The sequence below is a fragment of the Lethenteron reissneri genome, chromosome 49 (genome assembly GCF_015708825.2).
Source record: "Lethenteron reissneri isolate LAM-NWPU_2019-01 chromosome 49, ASM1570882v1, whole genome shotgun sequence".
NCBI classification, from domain to species: Eukaryota; Metazoa; Chordata; class Hyperoartia; order Petromyzontiformes; family Petromyzontidae; genus Lethenteron; species Lethenteron reissneri.
The window spans coordinates 9382570-9407402 of NC_083827.1; the positions used below are offsets into that span (position 1 = coordinate 9382570).

Genomic DNA, 24833 nt, shown 5'->3' on the forward strand with positions numbered 1-24833 from the left:
GCAACAAAATAACCCTCGGTCGTACGATACTTCGATGCTCTGCTGTTTGTGCTTGCGGGCTCCATAGAACAGTTCTGGGACCAGCATTTGTGTAATTTGGTCAACATACCGCCACCACCCGCATAGCCATAGGGAGGGCTCTCATCCAGCAGTCACTCCACTGCTGGATGAGGGGCAACCCGCACGTATAGGACTGATAGTCCCAGCTCTAGACCGAAATCACACAGCTACACAACAAATTACCTACACCATACATAGGCAACCGAAGGAAAACCAAATAACTTTTCCATTGACGACAGCCAGCCCGCATCCAAGGGTTTTAATAGCGCCGCTGTTATTACATCAACATACGAGGTATTCTTACGTGACTGCAAGGTAATATTTGAACTTAAGGAGTACTCAAGAACCAGCAGTGGCAGAGCACCGCCAAAATCAACTTACACGGGCAATCAAAATAAGTTGGCTTCGAGCAGCTTCAAAGTGAGGTGGGGAAAAAATACGATGCAGGAAAACAAGCCAAACAAATAAACAATACACTCGTTTTGGATTGAGCAGACGTATGAATTCCCAAATGGAATGAAGTGACGGCACAATAGGGGATTCGGGCAAAAGGCAAAGGATGAAATTCCCGCTAATAGCTGCTAACAAGGCAGCTGGGAGAGGGAACTTTGGTTCTCTGAGGTTTATTTCGGTCGCTTGATCCTGGCAACCCACTCGCTCCAACCCGCTTTTTCCCAACAGTAAAGCGAAACTCTCCGAATTGTCAAACGCCGTTTTAAAAATACTGTGCGTTCAGAGTAAACGTTCAGTGTGACGTGGCGTGTAAACATGGCTCAAGACGGAGGTGTGAATCGGAGGCGGTAAACGGCCCGTGTGACTTTCCTCCTCCCCGAAACACAAAACACGTCACCACCCGTTGCTTCGAAGTGACATATTTTTGCATTAACATTAGTATAGGCCACGCGTAAATCCAGTCAACAAGCATTGCCATTTCCACTTCGCACAGATCATAGTGTCTATCAATACGTCTATTTTTTGTACTATATACAAGTGAGGCTTCTTCCAGGTTCCAATACAAATATGTCAGAATCTGAATTTTTACTAACTCGAGTCCACACACGTAGGGTGTGGCTCTTCCACAAACGTAATTGCGAGTAAGAATTTCCCAGAAAGACGCGTGCATCAAAGATCTAGACAATGGTGTTGATCAAAAACAAACGTTATATTAAAAAATATCCCCGCCACTTTCACGTATTTTTTGACTGTCGCATTTGGCGTCGGATTTCCGCTCGGCCCCGATATCTGACGGAGGGAATTCAGGCAAGCACGCGAATGGAAAAAATCGGCCATGGGGAATTCAGGTTCCAGCCCATACGGTCATAATGTCAGCCACTGCGAGGAGTACAGAACCACGGACACCTTGAGTCCCGGGGGAAGCAACTGGAGTTGGTACTTTTGCTCAGCGGCAATATAAGTTACTGTCCAAGTGATTTACAGCTTCTGGAGAAGTCACGTATAATGGAAATAATAAAATAATAAAAATAAAACATAATAAAATAATTTTCAGACTCTGTCTTCTCGACAGACCTGTTCTCCACCTGAGGACGGCTGCTTGCGTTGTGGCCGAAACGTCGTGAGAATTATTTTATTATTTTTATTTTTATTATTTTATTATTTCCATTCTACGTGACTTTACCGAAAGAACCAAGAAGATGAATCCCTGCAGTCACGAAAGCTTTAAATCGAAATTTAGCTTCTGGAGAGTAAACATTAATTGGAAGCATGCTTCCTCCACGTTCACTTTCACTCAACAAACCAGGGGTGAATAGATATTTTTTTAAAAAATAGTTTGCAATGAAAAATGTTGCCACTTCACCACTGGGCCGTTCACCGTCGTGATAAAAGACGGAACCGTAGCAACTCAAAGACCACTATTGTGTACTCGCTCTGTGCAGCCGCCACCACCACCGAAATGGCCTCAGATTTGGCGAAAAAGCTATTATTTAACACAATTTAAGGGAATGCTCAAGACTGGCCAATTGGCAAACACCTATATATTTGCCGTCACCTAACAATGCTAGTGCAGGCTCTTCTCTTCAGGAACACACAACCATAATAACTTTACACAATTTAACAAGTACATTTTTGACCGTGCATGCATTGTCTGCTGTATTATCATTGCATTAGTTATTATTTGAAAGTCGAATGCAAAAGCCATTTAATGGGAGTTGCTATTATTATCACATTGAAATATATTAAAAGCAGCAACATTGTACGTATTTATAAGCACACCGTGTGCATAACAGCAAAATTATTCTTACGTGCTATTAATTACAGACACATTAGTCTTCCGTACAATAACCGTATTAACCACATTCCACCGTTCGCACCGCGCAACAGAAGTATAGACATACAACGATACTAGAATGCGTATTTTAAATTGCCGAAGAATACTACAACAGCAGCAATCGCACATTGCGGCAAATATGAAATTAGCGACGAGCGAAAAATTGTACGATTTACTCGTTGCGCGGATATCACTTACGGCACTTTGCAACTGTGAAGGCTTCTGGTCAAAAGCCACGGGAAAGCTGAAAGGAGGCAGCCACCAGGGCTAGCTTATAGCCGAGCTTATAATGGAGCTGTCCTACGGTCGTATATTCTGCCATAAAGCAATCGGAAAAGACCAACCGGCTGACTTGATTGTCCATTACGGGTTTATGCATCCCTCTTGGCCACAGGAAGATGGGCGGAGAGGAGAGATCCGCCGATCAGCACATTTGGCCGGGGCTAAATGGGCCCCATCTTCTTATGCAGCCCCAGAATATGGCATTTACAAGCCCAAAGCACAAACACAGGACACACACAATGTACATTTAAAACCGCTCACATTTTCCATTGCCAATAACATCATCTTACCTATAAAAGTCATTCGTTGTCTGTGTGTCTGTCTGTCTGCGTGGTTACCTTGACGTGTTTTTAACTGACAAACTCTGGGGTTTACGTATCAAAAAAGTACACGGATGCCACACCGTATGCCCCGAGACGAAAAAGCACTATTCGTATTTCGCGTCAACTTTAAAGTAGTTGAACTAACAATTTATTCCCTATTCTTTGGTTTTTTCGGTAAAGTCACGTAGATAGAAAAATAATAATAAAAAGAAAGTGAAAAAAACATTAGCCACTAATCTAGACTGTAGCCTGGTTCTTAATCTGAGTGAGTGTACTGGCAGTCTATAATGTAGACTGTAGCCTGACTATTAAGTTTGGTGAGTGTACTGGCAGTCTATAATGTATACTGTAGCAATGGTTATTAAGCTGGGTGAGTGTACTGGCAGTCTATAATATAGACTGTAGCCTGGTTCTTAACCTCGGTGAGCATATTGGCAGTCAATAATGTATACTGCAGAGGTGTGGACTCGAGTCATGTGACTTGGACTCGAGTCAGACTCGAGTCATGAATTTGATGACTTCAGACTCGACTTGGACTTGCATAACAATGACTTTGTCCCACCTCTGAGGTGTGGACTCGAGTCATGTGACTTGGACTCGAGTCAGACTCGAGTCATGAATTTGATGACTTCAGACTCGACTTGGACTTGCATAACAATGACTTTGTCCCACCTCTGGTATACTGTATCCTGGTTCTTAACCTCGGTAGGTGTACTGGCAGTCTGTAATGTAGACTGTAGCCTAGTTTTTAAGCTTGGTGAGCATATTGGCAGTCTATAATGTAGACTGTAGCAATGGTTATTAAACAGAGTGAGCGTACTGGCAGTCTATAATGTAGACCGTAGCCTGGTTCTTAACTTGAGTGAGTGCACTGGCAGTCTATAATGTAGATTTATTGTTTGGTTCTTTCGGTAAAATAATAAAAATAAAATTTAAAAATACAAATTGAAAGCAACAACCACGGCGTTTCGATCACAACACAAGCGATCGTCTTCAGGAGGAAAGAGGAGGTCACCGAAGGCAATTGTTTATAAAGGTTAAAAAAAGTTGGCGTGGCACAAGAGCTCCATGGCCAAATGGACCATGGAGGTAGAAAAGGATGGCAAGCTACCTTTCTTAGATATCCTAATCAAAAAGAAACCAGCTGACTCAAAGAGCCATTCTGTCTAAAGGAAAGCAACCCATTCTGATGCCTACCTAAAACCTGACTCTCACCACCGTCCATCCCAGAAAAATTCCCTCACCAAAACTTTACACCACAGAGCTCAATGTATCTCCGACCATGAACACCTAACCAGTGAACTCAAACACGTACACCAAGCTCTCAAGGCAAATGGATACTCTGACTACACAATCCGCAAAGTCATCACCCCAACCGTGAGGAAGGAGCCATCTGAGGATCCAATAAAACCATTACCTTGCAATACATAGCAGGGGTAACCAAAACGATTTCCAAAATCATGAACAAACACAAGATCCAGGTCCGATTAAACACAGTATATGAAATTTGTGATCTGATCCCATCTGTGAAGGACAAGATCCCTGACATGCAATATCCCGACGTCTAAAACCTAAGCTGTATCTGCGGCAGCAGTTACATTGGAGACATTTCTCGGACCGTGTTCATGAGCATATGGCAGATTTTAAACACGGTAGGACCAATACTGCTGCCGTGGCTGATCATTATTTTAATGCGGCTGGCTCACACGAAATGTATTTCTTTAAGACGATGGTACTTTGCAAGCCCACTGGCTATCAACAAAGTTTCGTTCATGAAGTCATCCATATATACAGACACAGACACAATTTCAACCGAGAAGATGGGTACAAACTCAGCAATCTTTGGAAAGATGTCATCAACCACTTTTGGGTCATGACTTGATTTGCGTTCTCTTGTCAAGGGAGTACAGGTCAAGTCAAGACTTGATTTGTGTTTTCTTGTTACCTTACCCCAGGTCACACTTCGTTCTGACACCAGGACGTTTTGTTGGCACTGCATGTTCCATGCTTCCACAACCGGAGCTCTTGTGCCACGCCCACTTTTTGAAACCTTTAAAAACGGTTGCCTTCGGTGACCTCCCCCTCTTTCCTCCTGAAGACGATCGCTTGTGTTGTGATCGAAACGTCATTTTTTTCTTTCTATTTTTATTTTTATTATTTTACTGAAAGAACCAAAGAACAAGTCTACATTATAGACTTCCAGTACGCTCACTCAGGTTAAGAACCAGGCTACAGTCTACATTATAGACTGCCAGTACGCTCACCGAAGATAAAAACCAGGCTACAGTCTACATTATACATAATCAACGTTTTTGGGTTTAGATCGCGTTTATTTATGAATGTGTCGTAACCCTCCACCACGACACATTCATAAATAAACGCGATCTAAACCCAAAAACGTTGATAATGAATAACATTGGTCACGAAAGCCTACGTGTTAAACAGTCTACATTATAGACTGCCAGTACACTCACCGAGGTTAAGAACCAGGCTACAGTCGACATTATAGACTGCCAGTACACTCACAAAACTTTATAAACAGGCTACAGTCTACATTATAGACTGCCAGTACACTCACTCAGATTAAGAACCAGGCTACAGTCTACATTAGTGTTTTTTGTCTTTGATTATTTTAATTTAATTTAAATTTATTTTTATTCACTTTATTATTATTAATCTATCTACGTGACTTTACCGAAACAACCAAAGAATATGGGAGGCAGCACTTGTCCTGCCCACACTGCATGCATGATAGGTCAGACCGATATTCTATTCCTCAGAGGCGGAATTGGAGGCGTATTTATTTGCAGAACCAAACGTGTGGCTTCTGGGTCACCTGGCCACCTCAGATGAAATTTAATTTTAGTTGTGATGGCTACTCCGTAAGTCTTCCAGCTGATGCACGCCCTCACCCCCCCCCCCCCCCATGTGATATTGTGGGCTTAAATAGCAAAGTGTACAGTTGCTATTCAAATAACGGAGAGGTGGAGTTTGGCTGCAGTGAGAAAGAGAGAGAAAACAGCAGACAGGATAAAACAAAGCGGGAAAATAGAGCAGATAGATAAAGAGAGCGCACGCCTCATTCATCATTAATACTGCCGTACATGAAACAAAATAAGTCTAACGTTTCAAGAGACGGCTCTTCTTCAGAGCACGGAACCGTAGGTTCAGAAGAGGGCTAGGTATCGAGAGCAGGGAGAAACAGAGATAACAGTCAGAGAAAAGCAAACAAGGATTAACGAGGAGACACCAATAACCAAGAATAACAGCAACAGCAGCAGCGACAACAACAGCAGCAAAATGCCAATTATATTTGACCTTAATTTCTGGGCCATGTCGCATAGAGACAGATTAAGGAACCATTACGATTCATAGGATAATAAGTACATTTCTCCATGTCATACGAGACTCGAGTGGTGGTGGTGGTGGTGGGGGCCGCTAAAAACCCGCCTTGTTCAGGCTCATGCGCCACCCTGCCAGACACACCGTGTCCCACACCTCTGCTTGGGCTTCTTGGCACCGCGGGATGGGCCGATGTCACGGGCCCGTCCGCCCGTCCACCCTCGCCCGCGTCTCCGATTGGAGCCACTTCGCTGAGTCACGGGCAGTTCTGCCGAGTCCGCTCTTCGTTCAAGCGGCGCTTGCTTTTTGTTTTGGTGCCATTTCTTAATTTGTTTACTCGTTTGTTGTTATTTTGCTTTGTAGAGGGGTTTGCTCATTTGCTTGGTAGTAACTGTATATGGCATTTGGCCATTATATGTTATTAATGTACAGCGTTATGGGGTTATTTTGAATACGATAGAGAACACGTTCTGAATATCAGCCAATGTACACATTTTGTCTTCAGGTCAATGTGTAGCCCTGCAGTGTCTGGGTCACGTCACTGCCAGTAGGAAGACCTCCACTGCAGGGAACCCTCGAGTATTTTTGGCCTACTTGTCCATGCTGGTCAGATGTTTAGGAAGTTGCGCGATTATCCACACTTTACTCGACCACACGCAACTTGCCGATGAAGCAACGGCGTTGCACCCAACTTCTCCCACAGGGTGCACAGAGCTATAGGGAGATTTTTTTTTAAATAAAACGTACCGAATTTTTCTACTAAAATAAACAGAAATTATGTCCCAGATGTCCAATGAAATGACATTAGCCACACGAGGCGTTTTTCGATTTTATTCGATCTGGTGATATGATAAAACCAATCAAAGAAGTACCTCCACCAACTCTCTGATCTCGCCACGTATGTGACGCGAAGGATGATTGTTTGAAACATTGCCTATTATACGTTTAGTTTTTAGGCCACAGCGTTTACAAATGTGTTAAGTTATTTGTTTTGTTATTTGTGCTTGCCACCCACTATCAATGCAGCAGCATCACTAAATAATTTGTAGGAAAAAAATACCACGAGCTCATCACTTACTCTTTACAGACATGTGGCCCTTATTAGCTTTGGAGAAATCTGTAACTTCAACCGTAATGTCATCAGATAACATAAGCTTTTTTTTAATTTTCCCATTCAAGCTAACAATTCAAGGAAAACAGCATGGCATATCGCAATGGCAGATCAGGCAATAGATACACCATCAGTAGAATTAATTATATAACATGATGACCATCACGAAACGCTCCATCAAATACTCAGGATAAATGTTAGCATAGAATTACACGTAACAACTGCCATCACAAATACATCGTATTTCTGCTTCACACTGGAATAAGCTAAATGTTAAATTGTCACACTGTGATTATAAATCTTAAGGGGCTACAGCTGTAACACATTTGGTCATACAAAGGGAATAGACGTCAATGGGGCAGAAAACACACGCGCACGCGTGCACACGTAAAGACATAAACTTTAAAGTCAAACCCTGCATGGCTGATAATAACAATAGATGTTCGGAGTGATTTAACTTACGGCTATGTAACGTGCATTGCTAATGTATTTTCAGCCCTAGTTCCATGTTAGTCGGATGTCATGTAAGGGGAAATCTGTGCAGCCTGTGGGCCAGAGAGCTTCTATGGAGACTGAGATCGGAAGCAGGTCTGGCTGGTGCCACTATTGCCCGTCACCAGGCATTGAGCATCTTCCAAGCAGCAGCAGCAGCAACAACAAAAGGGGATTGGGCAGGATGCGTTACTCGCAGGGATGCTGGCCGTTGGCTGAGAGTTCATGACAGTGGCAACCGAAGGAGAGAACGGATCATTGCGCCCAGGTGGACTTTCACCACAGAGATGGAGCGATGAAATCAGCTGGTGTGCAAGAGCCAGATGGATTGCTCAAGGATAGTGAGGGATGGTAACAACATGGGGAGTCCTTCATTCAGCAGTGAACTGATCATAGCTGTTGCTGATGCAAAAAGCCCAGCAAACAGCTAGGCTTAAACTTATTCTGCTTGAAAGATGCAAACGTAGTGAGCAAAGGTTTGAATCAAGAGCCAGTGCCGAGCACACACACACACAAACACCTGTTCTCTTATGCAGCAGGCTCACCGTTTTTTTCTCCCGTTTACATTATAAAAGCTCGCTCTCATCCCTTCCCCACAACACTCAAGCTCCCCAAAGGAACACCCTTTCCCACAGCGAGCCTATATCTGCAATTTCATCCAACACGCCTTTCCAGTCTCAATAGGTTAATCTCTAAACCCAATTAGCATGTCTCTCCAGTTGCCTGACAGTCTGACGACGCGGTTTAAATGGTCCTAAGGAAGCAAAACAGAAAAGCCCTTCTTATCTCTGGCATCGAAATTGATAGTCTGTTTTGTAATTAAGGCCTGTCTATGTATACACACACCTCGAAAGTTTACTAATTAGTTAAGTGCCTGCACGTCTGTGGCACGAAATGAAAACATAGAAATGCAGGAGAATGTTTTTTTTTTATTTGTGCTTTAGAAGAGCAGCAAAAATGCCTTTTATGTGACAATTGATAGGTTATTCCTACAGGAATCTTATTCAATTTCTGCAAATTCCACCACAGAAGAATCCTGCAAGATTCACAATTAAAAAAAAATATTCACAAGCATCATCCAAACGAATACGCATTACTTTCGAATGGTGATTTCAAGCCATTTTCACGCAAAAGAATGTGGATTCTGTGTTATCCAGTAGAATTCCCATGCATTTCAATGGCAAATATAGTCAATACCACCAGGTGGTAGAGGAGTGGATTCCAACTGGCTTTAACAAATATAAATTGTCAAAGAAATGTATGACCCAGGCAGCGGGCATACATTTCAAATGGTAAATCCCCACTACCTCTACAATCCACCAATGCAATTGTATTCGATTCTAAGAAGTAATGTCTAAACATCGAATTGTGATTCCAGGCTCGGAGTCACAAGAACTGCGAGCTATAGTTGTCACTCGTCATCACCAGCCATTGTATATCCACTGCTGGATGTTGGACTCCTTATGCTGTCGCCTTCCCCCACGATCCGGGGCCACCACCATCCATCTCACGCCTGCAAATGAACCGATCTCATCGCTCCGTGACTATGATGGTCATTCTCATATGATGCGTCCTCTCCTTGTGCTGCCGTTCTGTCGTCAGTCTCATCCATTGCCAGCTTCAGCGATAATCTTCTATAGCGATGCGTGCACTACCCCCAATTCCATTCGACTTTTTCTTAAATTTTCTCCACAAATCCTGAAAATAATTAATGATCGCTTGCGCGTGTTTACATACATCACAAGGAAAGTAAACGCTGCATGCATTTTACATCTGCAAACAAGGTCACACTCCTGTGATGCACGTATTTAGAAAAATAGAAATCACATTCGTCAAGGCAATATTTTCCCAGAACCACCTTAAAGGTAACACGGATGCGGAGAAAAATTTAGCTTGTCATTTACTCTTGCCAGGAAATGTTATGTTTATGGAATGCCATTTACAATAATTCACATCTCTCCGACCGTGTAAGGGTGTAATGGAAGGAAAATTGCACGCCCGCCTGAGCCACACCCAAACGATCATGTTATCTCTCCTGCCTAGGTTGTCATGCTTGTGCTGCATAGCTCTCCGATGTGCTAATGGGCTGTGCCGGGTGTTGTTCGGCATGCTGTCCGACGTTTCGCTCCACATTTCAGGAAGCTTTTTTTAGAAAATAATGATTTGAGGGTGCCACGGTGGTGAGATGTTGACTACCTCACCAAGGATACAGGATGACAGGTTCGATCCCGACCCTGACGCCTGTATATTTGGAATTTGAATGTTCTCCCTGTGGTCGCGTAGATTCTCCCCTCCACATCTAGAAACACGCGTTTAGATGATTCGGCTGTTATAAACTTCCACGTGATGAGCCACTTCGTCGGGCTATCATCTGTGGCCAGGTTGCTTCTAAGCAAAAAGCCACATGGCTCCGTTGTCTTGAACTGGTAAAATAAATAAAAAATAGTTTTGTTCAGTTGAATTGGATCATTCGTGAAGCAGCTCCCAGAATGTGGAGCAAAATGTCAGACTTAATGCTGAACAACAGAACACAGATGTATGACCTCAAAAATATATTGAAAGTGAGAGATATTTTCACCCCTATTATTTCGACTCAAAACTAAGAAATACAAATGCTCCCTCCAGAAAAAGAACACGTCATGTGTAGCTTCACATTGTCAAAGATGTTCTAGAACCAAGAAACATTTTACATATAATATTTAACCACTGGTGCAAATTACCAATGTGTCACTGTGGCAAGTCTCCTTTTAACGGGGTATATTTCCCCTTGTGCATTAACAATATGCTAATAATTTGCACTTTCATTATCACCAGATAATTTGAATATCCCTTTAAGGGTCACGCTGCAGTCTACATTTAGCATGGTCAATACTCACACTTCTGCAGCAAAGGCAGATTCATTGTCAAGACCGGTTCGTTGTCACGTACTAATGCTCTAGAGTTCCCATTCTATATCGATGCTACGCAAGACCAAATCGTATTATGCATTCTATAGATCACCCCTTAATGGGTATTTCTATTCACACGTGTTGAGCGAATGTGATTTCCTGCTCAAGTAAGCATTGAGGCAGTGCTCAGCGGCTGTTGAAAGCCCTGAGAGCCAGTGGTGAAAGTTCCACATTCGTACGGTAGGACGAAGTCGATCAGAAAGTGGTAATAATTTCATTGACCATGGAGGAATGATGGGCTGAGTCAACCTCTGAGGCAACCCCTGACCAACATTTGAAGGTAGCTTACACACATGTAAGCTACTTTTTATGTTAAATATTCCACGCAACTTTAATGGTTGGAATAAAAAAACCCAACCTCGTTAAAATTTCTATTGCATTGAGAAAAAATATATAACTTCACACTTTCGCACCTCCGATTAGCACGGCTCGCTACATATGGTGCGAAAGAAGTTCAATGTGCGTACATGCTTTTTCGTGTAATCATTAATCTCGACACGTTTTTCCATATCTAAGGGGAAAAAAAACACGAAAGCCTTTACTGAAGGTACAGTCCACGTTCAGAAAGCATCAGGATATTAGTCCCCTTGGGCCACATTTTGTAGGAAACATGAAACAATATTTTTTACGACCCGTTTATTAGACACACAAGCCCTCCAAGGAATTGCCATTTCCCTTGAAAGACTATATCTCTGACCTTTTAAAAACCCCGCGTCGGTCAGCAGACGATCCATAGAACCGCGTGTTAAAATGACTGTTCTGCAGAGTGTGAATCCATTAATGTAGGCGCTTTTTTTTCTTTTCCATCAGGTGGTTGAGTATGCGTTTTTGCGCCTTGGCATATCGTTATTGGGTTAAAATACAAAACATTAGTTTGTATCTGTGAGTGAAGGACAAATGGTAGTTTGTGATTTTTTGTTTAAAGGTAAAGGTGCAGCCCTGCAATTTCTTGCTCACACCACTGCTGGTAAAAAAAGGAGGCATCTACTAGGAGCAGTGGTTCTTAACATTACTGCAGCCTTGCGCCCCTTTGGTTCTCAATCATTAAAATGTTTCATGTTAAAACAAACATACATAAAACAAAGTAGTTGTATTTACGTGCTCGTGCCTAGTTTGTGTTTCGATAATTTACCGTCTAAAAGAAACGGACATGTCTCACACCCCCCTGAGAGGGCATCTCGCACCCCCAGGAGGTGAGTGCACCCCAGGTTAAGGGCCGCTGTAGTAGAGGAAGCGCCAGAGAACTCTTCTAGGAGGGTATTTGGGGCTATTTTTTAATGCTGGTCAGATGCCTTGACAGGCGGTAAGAGTACGCACACTTTACCTCCCCACCACCACCACCGCATTCAACCTGTGCATCGACTTACTGTGGGCATACCCATGTGTCCTGTCGGGTGGACAGATGCGGCGGTTGGGATTCAAATCAGTGAATCCATCGTATCGACTGCCGCCATGCCGGGAGATCGGATGGGGAGGGACCTCTCCGCTGTGCGAGTCCCGGGTGTGCTGACAATTTACACTGCGGCCGAAAGCATCGCGCAGATTTCGCGCAGATCGAATCGACGCGCCGCTCGGCACGAGAACGGCGAGCCGATTGACGATCGCCGACGTGCAGCACCTGAGAGCCGCACGCGCCGCACAACCCTCTTCGATTTAGCGCAAAGTCAATTCCTCTCCGCCGCAATGCAACCCTGCGAGAGAGTCAACACATCGCAGTAATATGCGGAGGGGGGGGGGGGGGCACCGTGCGGTTTTGCGCACAACAAAACAAGAACGCGGGCCATAGGTTGCTCTTGTCTGTTCATTGCACTTCTCCTTAAACCACGAAATTTAAAGCACAGCGGTGGCCCCGCCACATTTCCTTTTAAGCAATTCAACTATTGATTACCGTACTTGTGATGTGAAAACACACAGCGAACCCTTGGACCTGTTCCTTAAAAGCAGGGGGTGTGGGCGGGAATGTTTAATGTTCAGCTCTTGGGCTTTTTTTTAATATATATGTTTAAATAATTCATACAGGACATTGTGCCAACTGAAAAGTCTTCTTAGAAGTTTAAAGTTTACACTTGTCTTTGGGCTGTTCAAGTGTAAGTGATTCTGCCATTAGAGGCAGTTGATTAAACAGGGTCTTGGCTTGCCTCGGAGGCCTTGGCCCCCCCCCCCCCCCCCCCAATTTTTTTTTTCATTAGCGTTTCAAGCTTTGCTCATGAGTTTTGGATGCATCACTATTCACCCAGGGCACATCTCTCCTCTTCCCTCCCACATCTCCCCCATCTCCCCCCTCCCCTCCCCCATCTCCCCCCTCCCACATCTCCCACCTCCCGTCTCCTGCCTCCCCCCTCCATCTTCCTACCAGAGAGCCGCACGCCAACAAAACCCATCAGTCGGAGCCCGTCTCGGCGGCACTTAACAATGCGCCCGTGTTGTCATCATTAGAACAATTCACCGGGGTCGTGAGCCCTTCTTAACGAGCAGCTGTATCCCCACCCACCTCCCCACCTCCCGAAAAACGTCGACACTGCCTATTGCGGCAAGCGTCCTCAGCACCAGCTCAAATCAAACCGCTGCTCGTTGTTAACTTGCAAGGCTGCACGCAATTACACGCACTAATAATAACAAGGCTTTAGGTTTGTTGTTGTTGCGCTTGCTGCACTTGAAGCTTATTGTACGCGTCACGACGGCCGTGAGATTTAAGTGGCAACATTGGAGGAGGGGGGCGCGGATGGAAGTCGAGCTGCAACATTGGAACACTTCGTGGTCTTAAAGCAATAATTTTAAAAAAGTGTTTATTGTTTATGATTTTAGAGATTAATATCATTTTTTTTAAATGACCGTAGAAGCGATTTTGGAAGTGGTAACAGCGATTGGGTGGAGTGGTGGGCGTAATGGTTCACGCACTGTGCCGCGAACGTGGGAACCGCAAGTTTGATTTTGCTGCCACGGTTAAAATCACGAGCAAATTACATCCGAAGCGTTCCTAGCCTCCCCCCACGTTCACCACCAACGTGTCCTTCGCCAGCATGGTGAGGCATGGTCAAGCCCTGTGGGGAGGCCTCTATCCAGAAGTGGATTAACTAAAAAAAGTGTGGATTATAATTAGTTTTAACTATTCATTATTTCAAAACGCAAAATGTGTGTTTACTAACTACAGCACCGGTATTAGACGACGAACCAACGCAACGTATGCCATCAATAACTGGCGAGAGGGAATCTGTCGCGCCGATATTACCATTGTCTCGCTGCAAAAGCTGTTAAAACACCACAGCAGGGCCCAACCACATGACTTTACCCTCGGCGAGAAAGAGCGAGGCATCCTTAAGGCGTGGAAAAACACAGAGCAAATCCACTGGGCCACGAGGTGAGATGGGTGCTGTCAGGTCCAAGCCATTATTTACTGATGAAGAGCACGTGTCTGATCCCTAAGCAGGCGTGCGGAGGACCCAGGACGCATTGTGCACAGGGACTCGGGGCTAACATGCCAGTGCATCACCTGTAATGATGGGAACATGGCTTACAGCGGTATTTTGCAGGATTTTTTGCCCGCCAGGCAGGGGTCCGATGCCTGAGCGAGCAAGGGAGGAGGGAAGAACACGAGAGAGGGCGGCGGCGGCGGCTGCTGTGGTGTTTCGTTGGTCAAGGAAAGGGCAAGGATAGATTCTAAATAATTTAATCAACCAGGGAGAAAATGGTTTTAAGTTTTCAAGTGGAGGGCCAGGCCACCAGAAACCGGTACCAATTGTTTTGCTCAGTTTAAATCTGAGAAAGCATCGTTTTTAATTAAGAGACTGGAATGAAATCCTATATATTAGACAGTATTTACTCAAGTTTTGCAGCGTTGATGCAGTAGATAAGCACACTGTACTATGGGCCTGGATATCCCGAGTTCAATTCCTGGCCACTGCGAACATCAGTGGGCAGGTGATATCAGAAGAAGACCTTTTCACCAACCCGCATTGACCAGTGTGGCAGATCTCAAACAAACCCCCAAGATTGACGTGCTGTGGGAAGGCCTTCATCCATTGGTGGATTTACAACGTTATGGGTTGTACAACGTTATAGGTTGTGCACCGTTATAGGTTGTGCACCGTTATAGGTTGTACCCGCTGTTGGTATTGAGAGACCATGCACATTATATTAGGCAAGCATTCAGGGAACATTTTTAGATTTAAAGCTTTCGTGACTGCATGGATTCATCTTCTTGGTTCTTTCGGTAAAGTCACGTAGAAGGGAAGTAATAAAATAATAAAAATAAAACATAATAAAATAATTCTCACGACGTTTCGGCCACAACGCAAGCAGCCGTCCTCAGGAAAGACAGCGTCATTCAGACGCTGTCTTTCCGACAGACTTGTTCTTCACCTGAAGACGGCTGCTTGCGTTGTAGCCGAAACGTCGTGAGAATTATTTTATTATGTTTTATTTTTATTATTTTATTACTTCCCTTCTACGTGACTTTACCGAAAGAACCAAGAAGACACGTGCTCTTCATCACATTTTAAGAGTTATTTTATGAAAGCAATGCACGTTTTATTAGAGACATTTAGAAGCAACCACACGTCTTGACTACTCTGAACTCTGCCAATATGGTGTGAAGAAAGCAATTACACATTTTTTTTAAGATTAATGTTTTTTCTAAATTTGTTTAAAATTAGGCTTTTAGGTATTCCCCGTTGTTTGAAAGAAAATTGTTTGAACAAATGTAACATATTCAACGGACGTTGAGGTTTCAGAACAGCGGGAGATGTAATGTGTACGATATTAATGTTACTTTCATATGTATTGTAAATGTATACTAAGTGCTACAAGAACTTGTACGACTACTTACTTGTAAGAGCATTTGAAATACACATTTGCACCCAGATTATGAAGCAAAGGAATTACATTTCACAGGGTAAATTACACGTAAAATTGACCGTTACAATTGCATACAATTAATCAGCCCGATATATCGGACGTTTTATAAATGTAATGTCTGTATGAGTGCGTGCAAAGAATAGATTGTGAGGCGGGAGAAAAATAAAGAAGCCTAAAAAAATAGTTTTATTTTTTCATTCCAATACATTAACATAACAAGTGTTGTCAGTTCTTAATAATGCAAAGGCAACAGGACTTGCTCAAAATTAATTACATTGGTCCACACGTTGAACAATACGCATGCCATGCTCACTCCTGGGAGCTTCGCTTGCCAATATAAACAAAGCCGGGTAATGGAACGAGGCATCGCGCTGGCCCAGATAAATTACGATAAGTAACATTCTCGTGGATGTTTCACCCCGAGCACAGCGTTTCCTTTATACCGCGAGTCACTTAGAATGCCGCGAAACATTCCCGACGTCCGGTCAAGCACTGCACCAGTCCATTATGACGCATTTCATTTTGACGAGGTGGAAATACGTTTTGTAATAAAATCATGAAAATGCTGCGAAGCAGACAAAGCCTATCCACAGCTGGATGAAGACCTCCCCACGCACTGTTGCCATCCCTCGCGGTCCTACGAGGCCACAATCCATCTCGTTCCGGCATGGCAACTGAACATATTGCTCCATAAACAATTCAATACACACCAATTTAATATTTACACTGCACAATAACATAGCGTAAAATAAGACGTTAATCCACTGCTGGATGAAGGCCTCCCCAGGTCATGTCAGTCATGGGAGTTGTTAAACCATACTTCACCATGCTGGTCAGTACAGGTCGGTGAAGCGGAGTTTACCCGGGACCGGTTCAGGTATCACCTCGCCGCGGATATTAGACGTTGCTAGGAATTGAACTCAGGCCACCGGGTTCAAAGCGCAGTGCGCAAACTGCTGTGCCACCGCTAAATATAGAGTACAGTATTTAAAATCCCATTGGGCTGTTAACGCGTTCCCTTTGATACAATCCTCATGCTTGCATTTTGGAGACTTTAAATTGATGAATGAAATCACCCAAACGACAATTCAGACTCCACTATGAACATAGAACAATGAAAAGAAATCATTAGTAAACAAAACTTCAAACAAATGTCAGAACTCAAGCAGCTACACCCAAATGCCACAAGCCTTTTGCGAGATTTTTTTTTTTGCAAAGTCCAATCTCAAAGCTACACAGTTTGAGCTTCATTCATCTCGGCTGGAACCAATCAATAACCTCTTCTTAGGTTCAGTCAGATAAAACTGTAATCAATTGCACACTTTCAGTTCTTCCCAGATACACCTATGTTATTCATATTTTTTTTTAACACAGCAGACACACAGTTGGAAAAACAGCCAACGGCTTGATGTGTATATGAATGTACAAAGACAAAGATCCCCCCTGATCGTATTAACAGGCTGTTTGGGGCAAGTGCTGTTCGTGCCTGGCACCTTTGAAGACCTGCACGGCACACGAGGGAGTGGGTGGCCGGAAACACGCACGCCCGGCCGCCTTTGTCTCCCCGGTGACGAGGTTTACTAGACACCGCACCAGGTACTCATTTGAGGCCGAGTCGACCTAGGGGAGGCCAAGCAGCCGGTGCAGATAATCGTCACCGGTGTTTGCCGTGAGCAGGAATCAAACTCTGGTCGCCGGGTTTGTAGTTCAGCACGCTCACCGCTACACCATCACTCCCCACTTTATGTCCACATATTTAAGAATAGCTTCTGGACGCATCACACGGCTAAAGTACCAGACTTTACACCAGGCGAGTGCAGACGCTTTGTTATTTTACCAAAGGCTACTCACGTGCCTAAGCACCACGTAAAAATGTTATCTCGTGTATCATCGTATTCCGAAACAGATATTACGAAGTGGTTTTTCAGCACGCGGGCTCGAAGACCAAAACATTTCGAGTTAAACTACCGGCCCCATAAGAGGACATGCACGGAAAGGCACTTGCAGCGATGTAAAATATTTACCAACATATGCATTTGTTTTTATTAAAACATTGGGCTTAAAAAGTAAGCTTCGCATTGGATTATAAAACATTTAAACGTAAAACCCGCCCTCGTTGGCTCAGCCGCAGTGAGCTACTCGCAATCAAAATGTTCCACGCTCAAATTCTGGTAGGTGGGTTGAACTTGGCCCATCATTCCTCCGAAGTCGATAAATTATTGTACCACTTTACGGGGGCGGGGGGGGGGTATTATAGATGTACTGCATTTGTATCTTAAACCATAGGAGTGTAAACGTCTCCAGCACTGGCTCAGGGCTGTAAGCGAGAGATGGAGCACCGATGCCTCAATGCTTGTTTGCACAGGATATCACTTTGACGTCACTTAATAATATATTTTACTCAAAATAACATTTTGGCCGAAATTTTGTGCAAAAGCTTTCAAAGGGGTAATGCAATTCAATGCACACGCAGAACATTATGGGTTTTACCTGCACTGCCCAGCGGAAGCATTTCCGTCATTACCCTACCGACTAATAACAATTCCACGTGTCACCCGGCAGCCCCAACGTTTCCCAGCAGTGCACGAAGCCCATACATTTCCATTTCGCGAAGGGGGAAAGAAAAAAACACGCGCGCACACATTCTCCGCTGGTGGCAAAACGCAGAGAAATGCTGTTGTTCATTTGCTCTGACTGTCGTGTTGCTGTAGTTAACGGTAAACGCAGCGGCAGTCGCACGCTCGTGTGCCAAAGCGTGTGCCCACGCGTGTGCCCATCTCATTGTGGGGAGCGGTAGTGTAGCGGTTAGCGCGCTGCACTACGAACTTGGCGACCCGAGTTCGATTCCCGCTCACGGCAAACACCAGTGACGATTATCTGAACCGGTTCTGGACCTCCCCTAGGTCGACTCAGCCTCAAATGAGTACCTGGTGCGGTGTGTAAACATCGCCGCTAGGGAGACAAAGGCGGTCGGGCGTTGTGCTGGCCACACCAGCCCCTCGTGTACCGTTCCGGCCTTCATAGGTGCTCGCTAACAGCACTTGCCCCTACAGTCTGTTAAGGCTATACGGGGGATCTTTGTCTTTGCCCTACTCATGTGCAACTCATGTGCAACGCGTGTGCCCAACGCGAGCGCAAGTGGGGGAAGGACACGTGGCGACGAGAAGCCGCACAGCCGTCTCGTTCCAAAAACACCGCTCGTCCGTCTTGTTAATCATGCCCATCGTCGTTGTTATATCCCTCTTGGCTTTTCCTTTTTTTTACTTTCATATAACGTCAGCGTTTGCTGTACTTTCCCGCGTGGCTTATCCCGCGGATGCTGCCGTGGTTGTTCATGGTCAACGCACGAGGATTACAATCCAGAGGTCCCTCGGTTTGATTCAACTTCTCGGAGTAACAGTTGACACAAAGGCGAATGTTTTCTTTTAAAATCCCACCTATGGTTCCGTCCGCCCACCAGTATAATTAATGGGTCCACCACAGTTTATAAACCACCAAATAAATAAATGAATGAAGTGTGCGCACTCCCACGCTTTTGCATGACGTCAGGCCAGTGGTGGGAGATAAGAGGTCAAATTACCCTCTTCGACACCGGTCAAACATCTCGGGAAAAAAAAGTTGGGAGTACTCACACTTTACCCTACCACACACGATCTGCCCGGCGACTGCGGTGTGCACGTGTACAGCGAACTGCTGGGTCGACAGAGGGCACGGGAATTTAAGAAGCTCGCCACCACCCCCGCCGCTGTTTCAAATGCCGCGCCAGGAGATCGGGGTCCATACCTACGACCTCCGGATTGCGAGTCCCGCATGCTAATCGCAGCAGCAGCAGCAGCATCATCCCTGTTCATTCCAAAGCCCTCTCAAAACTTTCATGTTGATGTGCACAGCGATCACGACGAGGCTGGCAGTTGGGGAGTTCAGACAATGATCCGCGAAGTTTCTTTCGCTTGCTCGAGCCACCACGAGCAGACATCTTAGGTTGTCACCCCGAGCCCCCAGATTGCGCGCTGCAGTCTGACACAGCATTCGCCGTGGACAAAGAAACCCTCTCAGTGCAGGAGGCGTAATCTGAGCAGCGATCGTAAGCGGAACACAGATAGCGACCCGATCGGCTTAGCGCTGACAGACCGCTTATCTGGTTTAGTTACAAACTTGTTTGGCACCGACGACTTAGCAGTTCAATTACTTTTTTTAATTTAATTTACCGGGGGGGGGGAGGAGGGAGAGAATTGGGCTAGTGTGTTTTATCTTCTGTTTGCCGTTTATAAATGACTATCGGTGAACTTGGACGAGAGCAATGCAGCGTGGAGAGTTTAGACTCACGCGAATGAAAGCGGAGTAAAAAGCCTCAAATTATACATAAACCTTGCCTGCACAATAGTTCATAGGCAGTGATGATTAAAGGTTACAATTCATTTAATTATACTGCTATTTGGTTTATTAAAGTACACTTGAAGTATTTCCAAGAGGGAATTTGTTCTAATAATGAAGCATATTTTAGACAATTATATTTGAAAGGCAGCGTGTAATATGAAGCATACGGTACGTAAAAGCATATTCGTGGGTTTGGATTGGTTTTTGCGAGGACGTTTTGTGGTTTTGTCAGTTCGGTGAGACAGAATTGCACTACTCCTGCACCACATTATCCGCCAAAGAGCTAGAAATCACAGCACTCAAAAACACCTAAACTCTAACGGAATTGGGGAAGCTGACGGATTATGATGGTTATCACCACAATGGACCTGCTATCCTGAGTTCGACGGCTCGAAGTCCCCCACCTCATCCAGCAGTAGGCATGGCTATACCCCAGTCGATTGGCAGGTTGTCTGTGGTGGGGTAAAGTGTGGGTACACCCGCCCCCCCCCCCCATCTTCCTCTGGAGGTCTTTAGAACTTATTCTAGTGGAGGCTCTTCTGCCAGCTATGTTTGTGAGCAAGGCCATACCGGGTCTGCACATTTACCAAATAGAAATTCAATATTATGAAGTTAGTTTAACACTGAGGCTTTCGCGACCAATATTATTCATAATAAAGGTTTTTGGGTTATTTATAAATGTGTCGCAACCCTCCACCACCTGACACGGCCAATCAGTAAAAAAAGTGTCACGTTGATAAAAGACAAATAGTTCACTACTTTAGCCCACCGGTGTGTTGAAGAGTGAATCCACAACAATGACAGTTTTTTTAATTTCAACATCATCATCAGCCATGATCGATTCGATGTTGGTCGAAGGACGACAAAAGCCATCAACATCTAGCCGCACTACCATTGGATGAAAGATATGTGACCATATTTCACCACGCTGGTCAGTGTGGGTTGGTTATAATAACATTTGCAACCAATATCACCCAAGCTCCCTGCAGCATTAACATCTCACTGTAACGCATCTTGCTTGTTTAGCGCATGGTCCATTTATGACCTTCAGACCCGACATCAACTATTTTGGCTTGTGCTTCAAGTTAAATTCCTGGCCAGTGTCGTGAACCGTGGTCAGACAACAGCCGACAACCCACCCATGACCGGCGTGATATGGAGAAAACTATCATCCAGCAGTGGATCGAGAATTGCTGAAATGTATTAATATCTTTTACACACCAATACCATTCACAGATTGCATCACTGGGTATACTTTTGCGCGATAATGTGTGCTTACAAAATGAAGTTGACCATACAAATAACTGACATGAGCTTTTTTAATAACCGTTCATTAAAACCTAAACTTTTTCATTGATTAGATTAAATTGTCCTTAGTCCTTAAATTATTGCAGAACTGTACTATTTGTAAAAAGGATTTCAAGTTTTTTGCGAGGGTGGGAACCTTATTTTCTGGCCAATATGTGGCCTCCAAGACTCGTTGCTTGGTTTTCAGGAGCCGAGACTTTATAATGCATGTGCATCATCCAATGCACTTTGTTCTTTAGTTGCTGGGTGACCAACGTCCATTTATCAATTTCGTCGGGTGTTGGAGGCAGCCACCACTGCAACTCCCACTTCACACAATCGGGGCGAGTTTGAGCTAAGGGTTAAGGAGTTATCTAAAAATAAATGACGCTTGTCTCTTAGTTCTTAGAAGTGAGAAAGATTAGTCACCATTACCAGAAGGTAATGTATCAAGTTTGTTTGACAATACTGAAGGCGTTTATTTAAACACATTTATTCAACGCAGCTGTAAATATATTTGATTTGCAGTCCTCGCTGTTGGCATCCATTTTGACTCCTAGCTATGAGTCGGAACAATCTGAACGTGTAGTGGCCAGCCACATAAAATTCCCCTCGTACGTATGTTGAACTTCTTTCACATCGTACATATGCAACAGTGCTTATTGGAGGTGTGGGGGGAGGACAACAAACTAAACACAAAAAACTGTTCTAAAAAATTTGTTTTCAACCTAGATTTAAAAGTGCATAGCTCCAGTGGCTTCCTAATATCAGAAGGAAGAGTGTTCCAGACGGCCGCAGATGCGCATCTGAACTCGCGTGATGCAGTGACCGTCTTCATTTGATGGCGAGCCAGAAGCCGCTGCGAGGAGGAATTGAGTGTGTGATGGTTTTCGCTCCTTCACGTGAATTTACATTTCAGCAAACAGAGGGAAAATATCCCCCCAAGACAGCGGTCTCCATTACGTGGTCCGCAAGGCCGTAGATAGTGGCCTCCATAGCTGCCCATTGCACAACTGTTTTTTTGTTATTCAAAACCCACCAACACAGCTGGCTATTGAATGAATCGGCCGACTGGTGGCAATGTTTAGAGAGAAACATTTTATTTTAAAAATGTCTATTTTAATTGGCCATGGTGGTCTGCGAATCCATAAGAAGTTTAGTATCCACGATCTTAAATTATTTCATACGAGCAGCAAAATACACGACTTTATTGAATTATTTTAAAAAGTTATTTTAGATATACGGTGCTGTATTTATATAAAGTCCATTATAACAATCCCATTAATAGGTGTTCAATTCAATCGCAAACTTTCCCTGCGATAATTCCTTGCTGATTAGTGCAGAAACCACAGTTCACATAACAGTTTGTACCACTCAATATAGCAGTGCATTTATATGCAAAGGAGCCGCATTACGAATGCATGAGGAATTAACAGAAGAATTGTGTTTCCATTTAGGCGTTCGCAAAAAAGTGTCTGCTATTTCAGAGGGCCCTTTAAAATAAATAATGCCTCCTTTCTTCCTAAATTCGTCTCTCCACACAAAATGCAACAGTATATTTTACACAACCCACTGGGCACACGGCCTTCTGGGAGTGCATAATGTCAACGGCATTGGTTCAACACGAGCAAATCTCTGGATCGGTTTCGACATCAAGTGTGTAATCGGTAGTAAGGCTTGCTTGAACCAAATGCTGGTGAACTGCCAGCTGTGTATAGGCAAGGAAACCTCTCTCTGTAAGAAATTGGTCCTAGTATCATGCAAAACTATATAATATAGTACACAAAAAATAATAATGTGTCGTCATTTTGGAAATTTTTTATAAAGAAATTAAGTCATTCGAATAGCAAGCTGAACACGGGCGCGCTTTTTCTCATTAGCGTTACACATTTCAATGCGTTCACTCTTATTTTTTTACACTACAAGGCTGTGAATTAAATAATGAACCCCGAACACCCTGGTCACATGTGCGCTGTGTGCATATGCGTAAGCATGTGCACCGGGAGTTAAAAGAGGTTAGCATTTTAGCAGGCGAGGTCTTCCAACTAATTGTCTACCACTAGTGGGAGCCATTTGCCGGGCACATGTCCAAGTTCATGGATAACTGCAAAACTACACTTGGCATTGAACAAAATAGCACGAATTAAAATCGGTTAGTGTCAGATGCCGAACAAAAAGACATGCCCGTTGACACAAGGGTTGTTTGCTTTAACCCGAACAATAAATGAAATGTACAGTTTTAATAAGTTGTGTGTGTATATATTACACATATATGCTGTACACAAAAATCAAGCCTCATGTTATTCTCGTTTTATTGGGTTCCTATAAAATAGTCCGTTACGTACAATAGTACAATCATTAACGTTTGCTCATGTTATAGAAAATTAATCATACTAATCGTGAACCTGTCTTTGCAGTTATGCGAAAGGCCTTTCGTCCGAGTCAATGTGAGAATACGAATTGCACAGTGTGGTTATGTCCTGTGTGGTTAACACATCTGCAAAGTATCAGATTCTATTTAATCGTCTGCTATTCACGTTATACCTTCATTTCTGAAACGCAACAATTCACAGCACTTTGTCAATGCACTGCTGGATGAAGGCCTCACTCCCCAGACCGTGTCGGTCATCGGAGGCTGTTTGACCATACTTCACCACGCTGATCAGTGCCGGTTGGTGCAGGGAGGGGTCCCCAAGACCGTTTCAGACAACATTCGCTACCGGTGTGAGCCGCGGTCAGGAATCACACTCAGGTCATTGGGTTTACAGCGCCACACCACGAACCACTGCACCGCTTGATTGCAACACACACTGCCACATTAGGGTAATTAAAATGTCAATTTGGTCGACTAATTAGTGGTGAAAGCATAGTAATTAGTGTCTATGTCTATCATTTGCAGATACTGCGGCTCATCTGAAACCCAAGGTATGCTACAGCTTTAAAAATAGTTCACACGAAGTTTGTAACATTTGCCATGCAATTTCCACGTGTGCATTTCTCAACTTACATTATGCGTTGTTTTTTTTCATAACCACGTGCCAACAAGAAACTGAAACCAATAGGACGACAACAAAAAACGAGGGCAAAGACGCATCGTTGCAGCACTTACCCGCAAAGTACCGAACAACAGCATTAGCCGCAGAAGCAGCAGCAGCAGCAGCAGCAAGCTTGCGCGAGAACTCCCATCCACCGGCCCACGTACAAAAAGTGACCCAAGTTGCACACGGGCAGCAATGTTATGCCACCGTCTCCGCGGTTTCACGCGCGCGCGCGCACACACACAGGCACGCAGACACGCGCGCGTGAACCTTCGCACAAAGCGGGGCTCGCCGCTCTCTCTCTTTCTCGCTGTTCTCTCGCTACTCTCTCTCTCGCTGCACGGCGGATCTCGGCCGGAGCCGTAGACGCTCGCTCACTCGCTCGCACAGCGCGCACGCTGCCTCCGCTCTCGCGGCAGCGGCGAAGCCAAC

At 44.3% G+C, this 24833-nt stretch overlaps 1 protein-coding gene across 1 annotated transcript in view; it reads right to left on the minus strand.

Moving 5' to 3' along the window:
- The window catches only part of LOC133354910 (teneurin-3-like), a 417855-nt gene extending 393358 nt beyond the window's left edge, over positions 1-24497 (minus strand). The window contains 1 exon segment of the mRNA XM_061572093.1: positions 24473-24497. The gene's annotated coding sequence lies outside the window, so the exon portion shown is untranslated.
- Between the last annotated feature and the right edge of the window lie 336 nt (positions 24498-24833).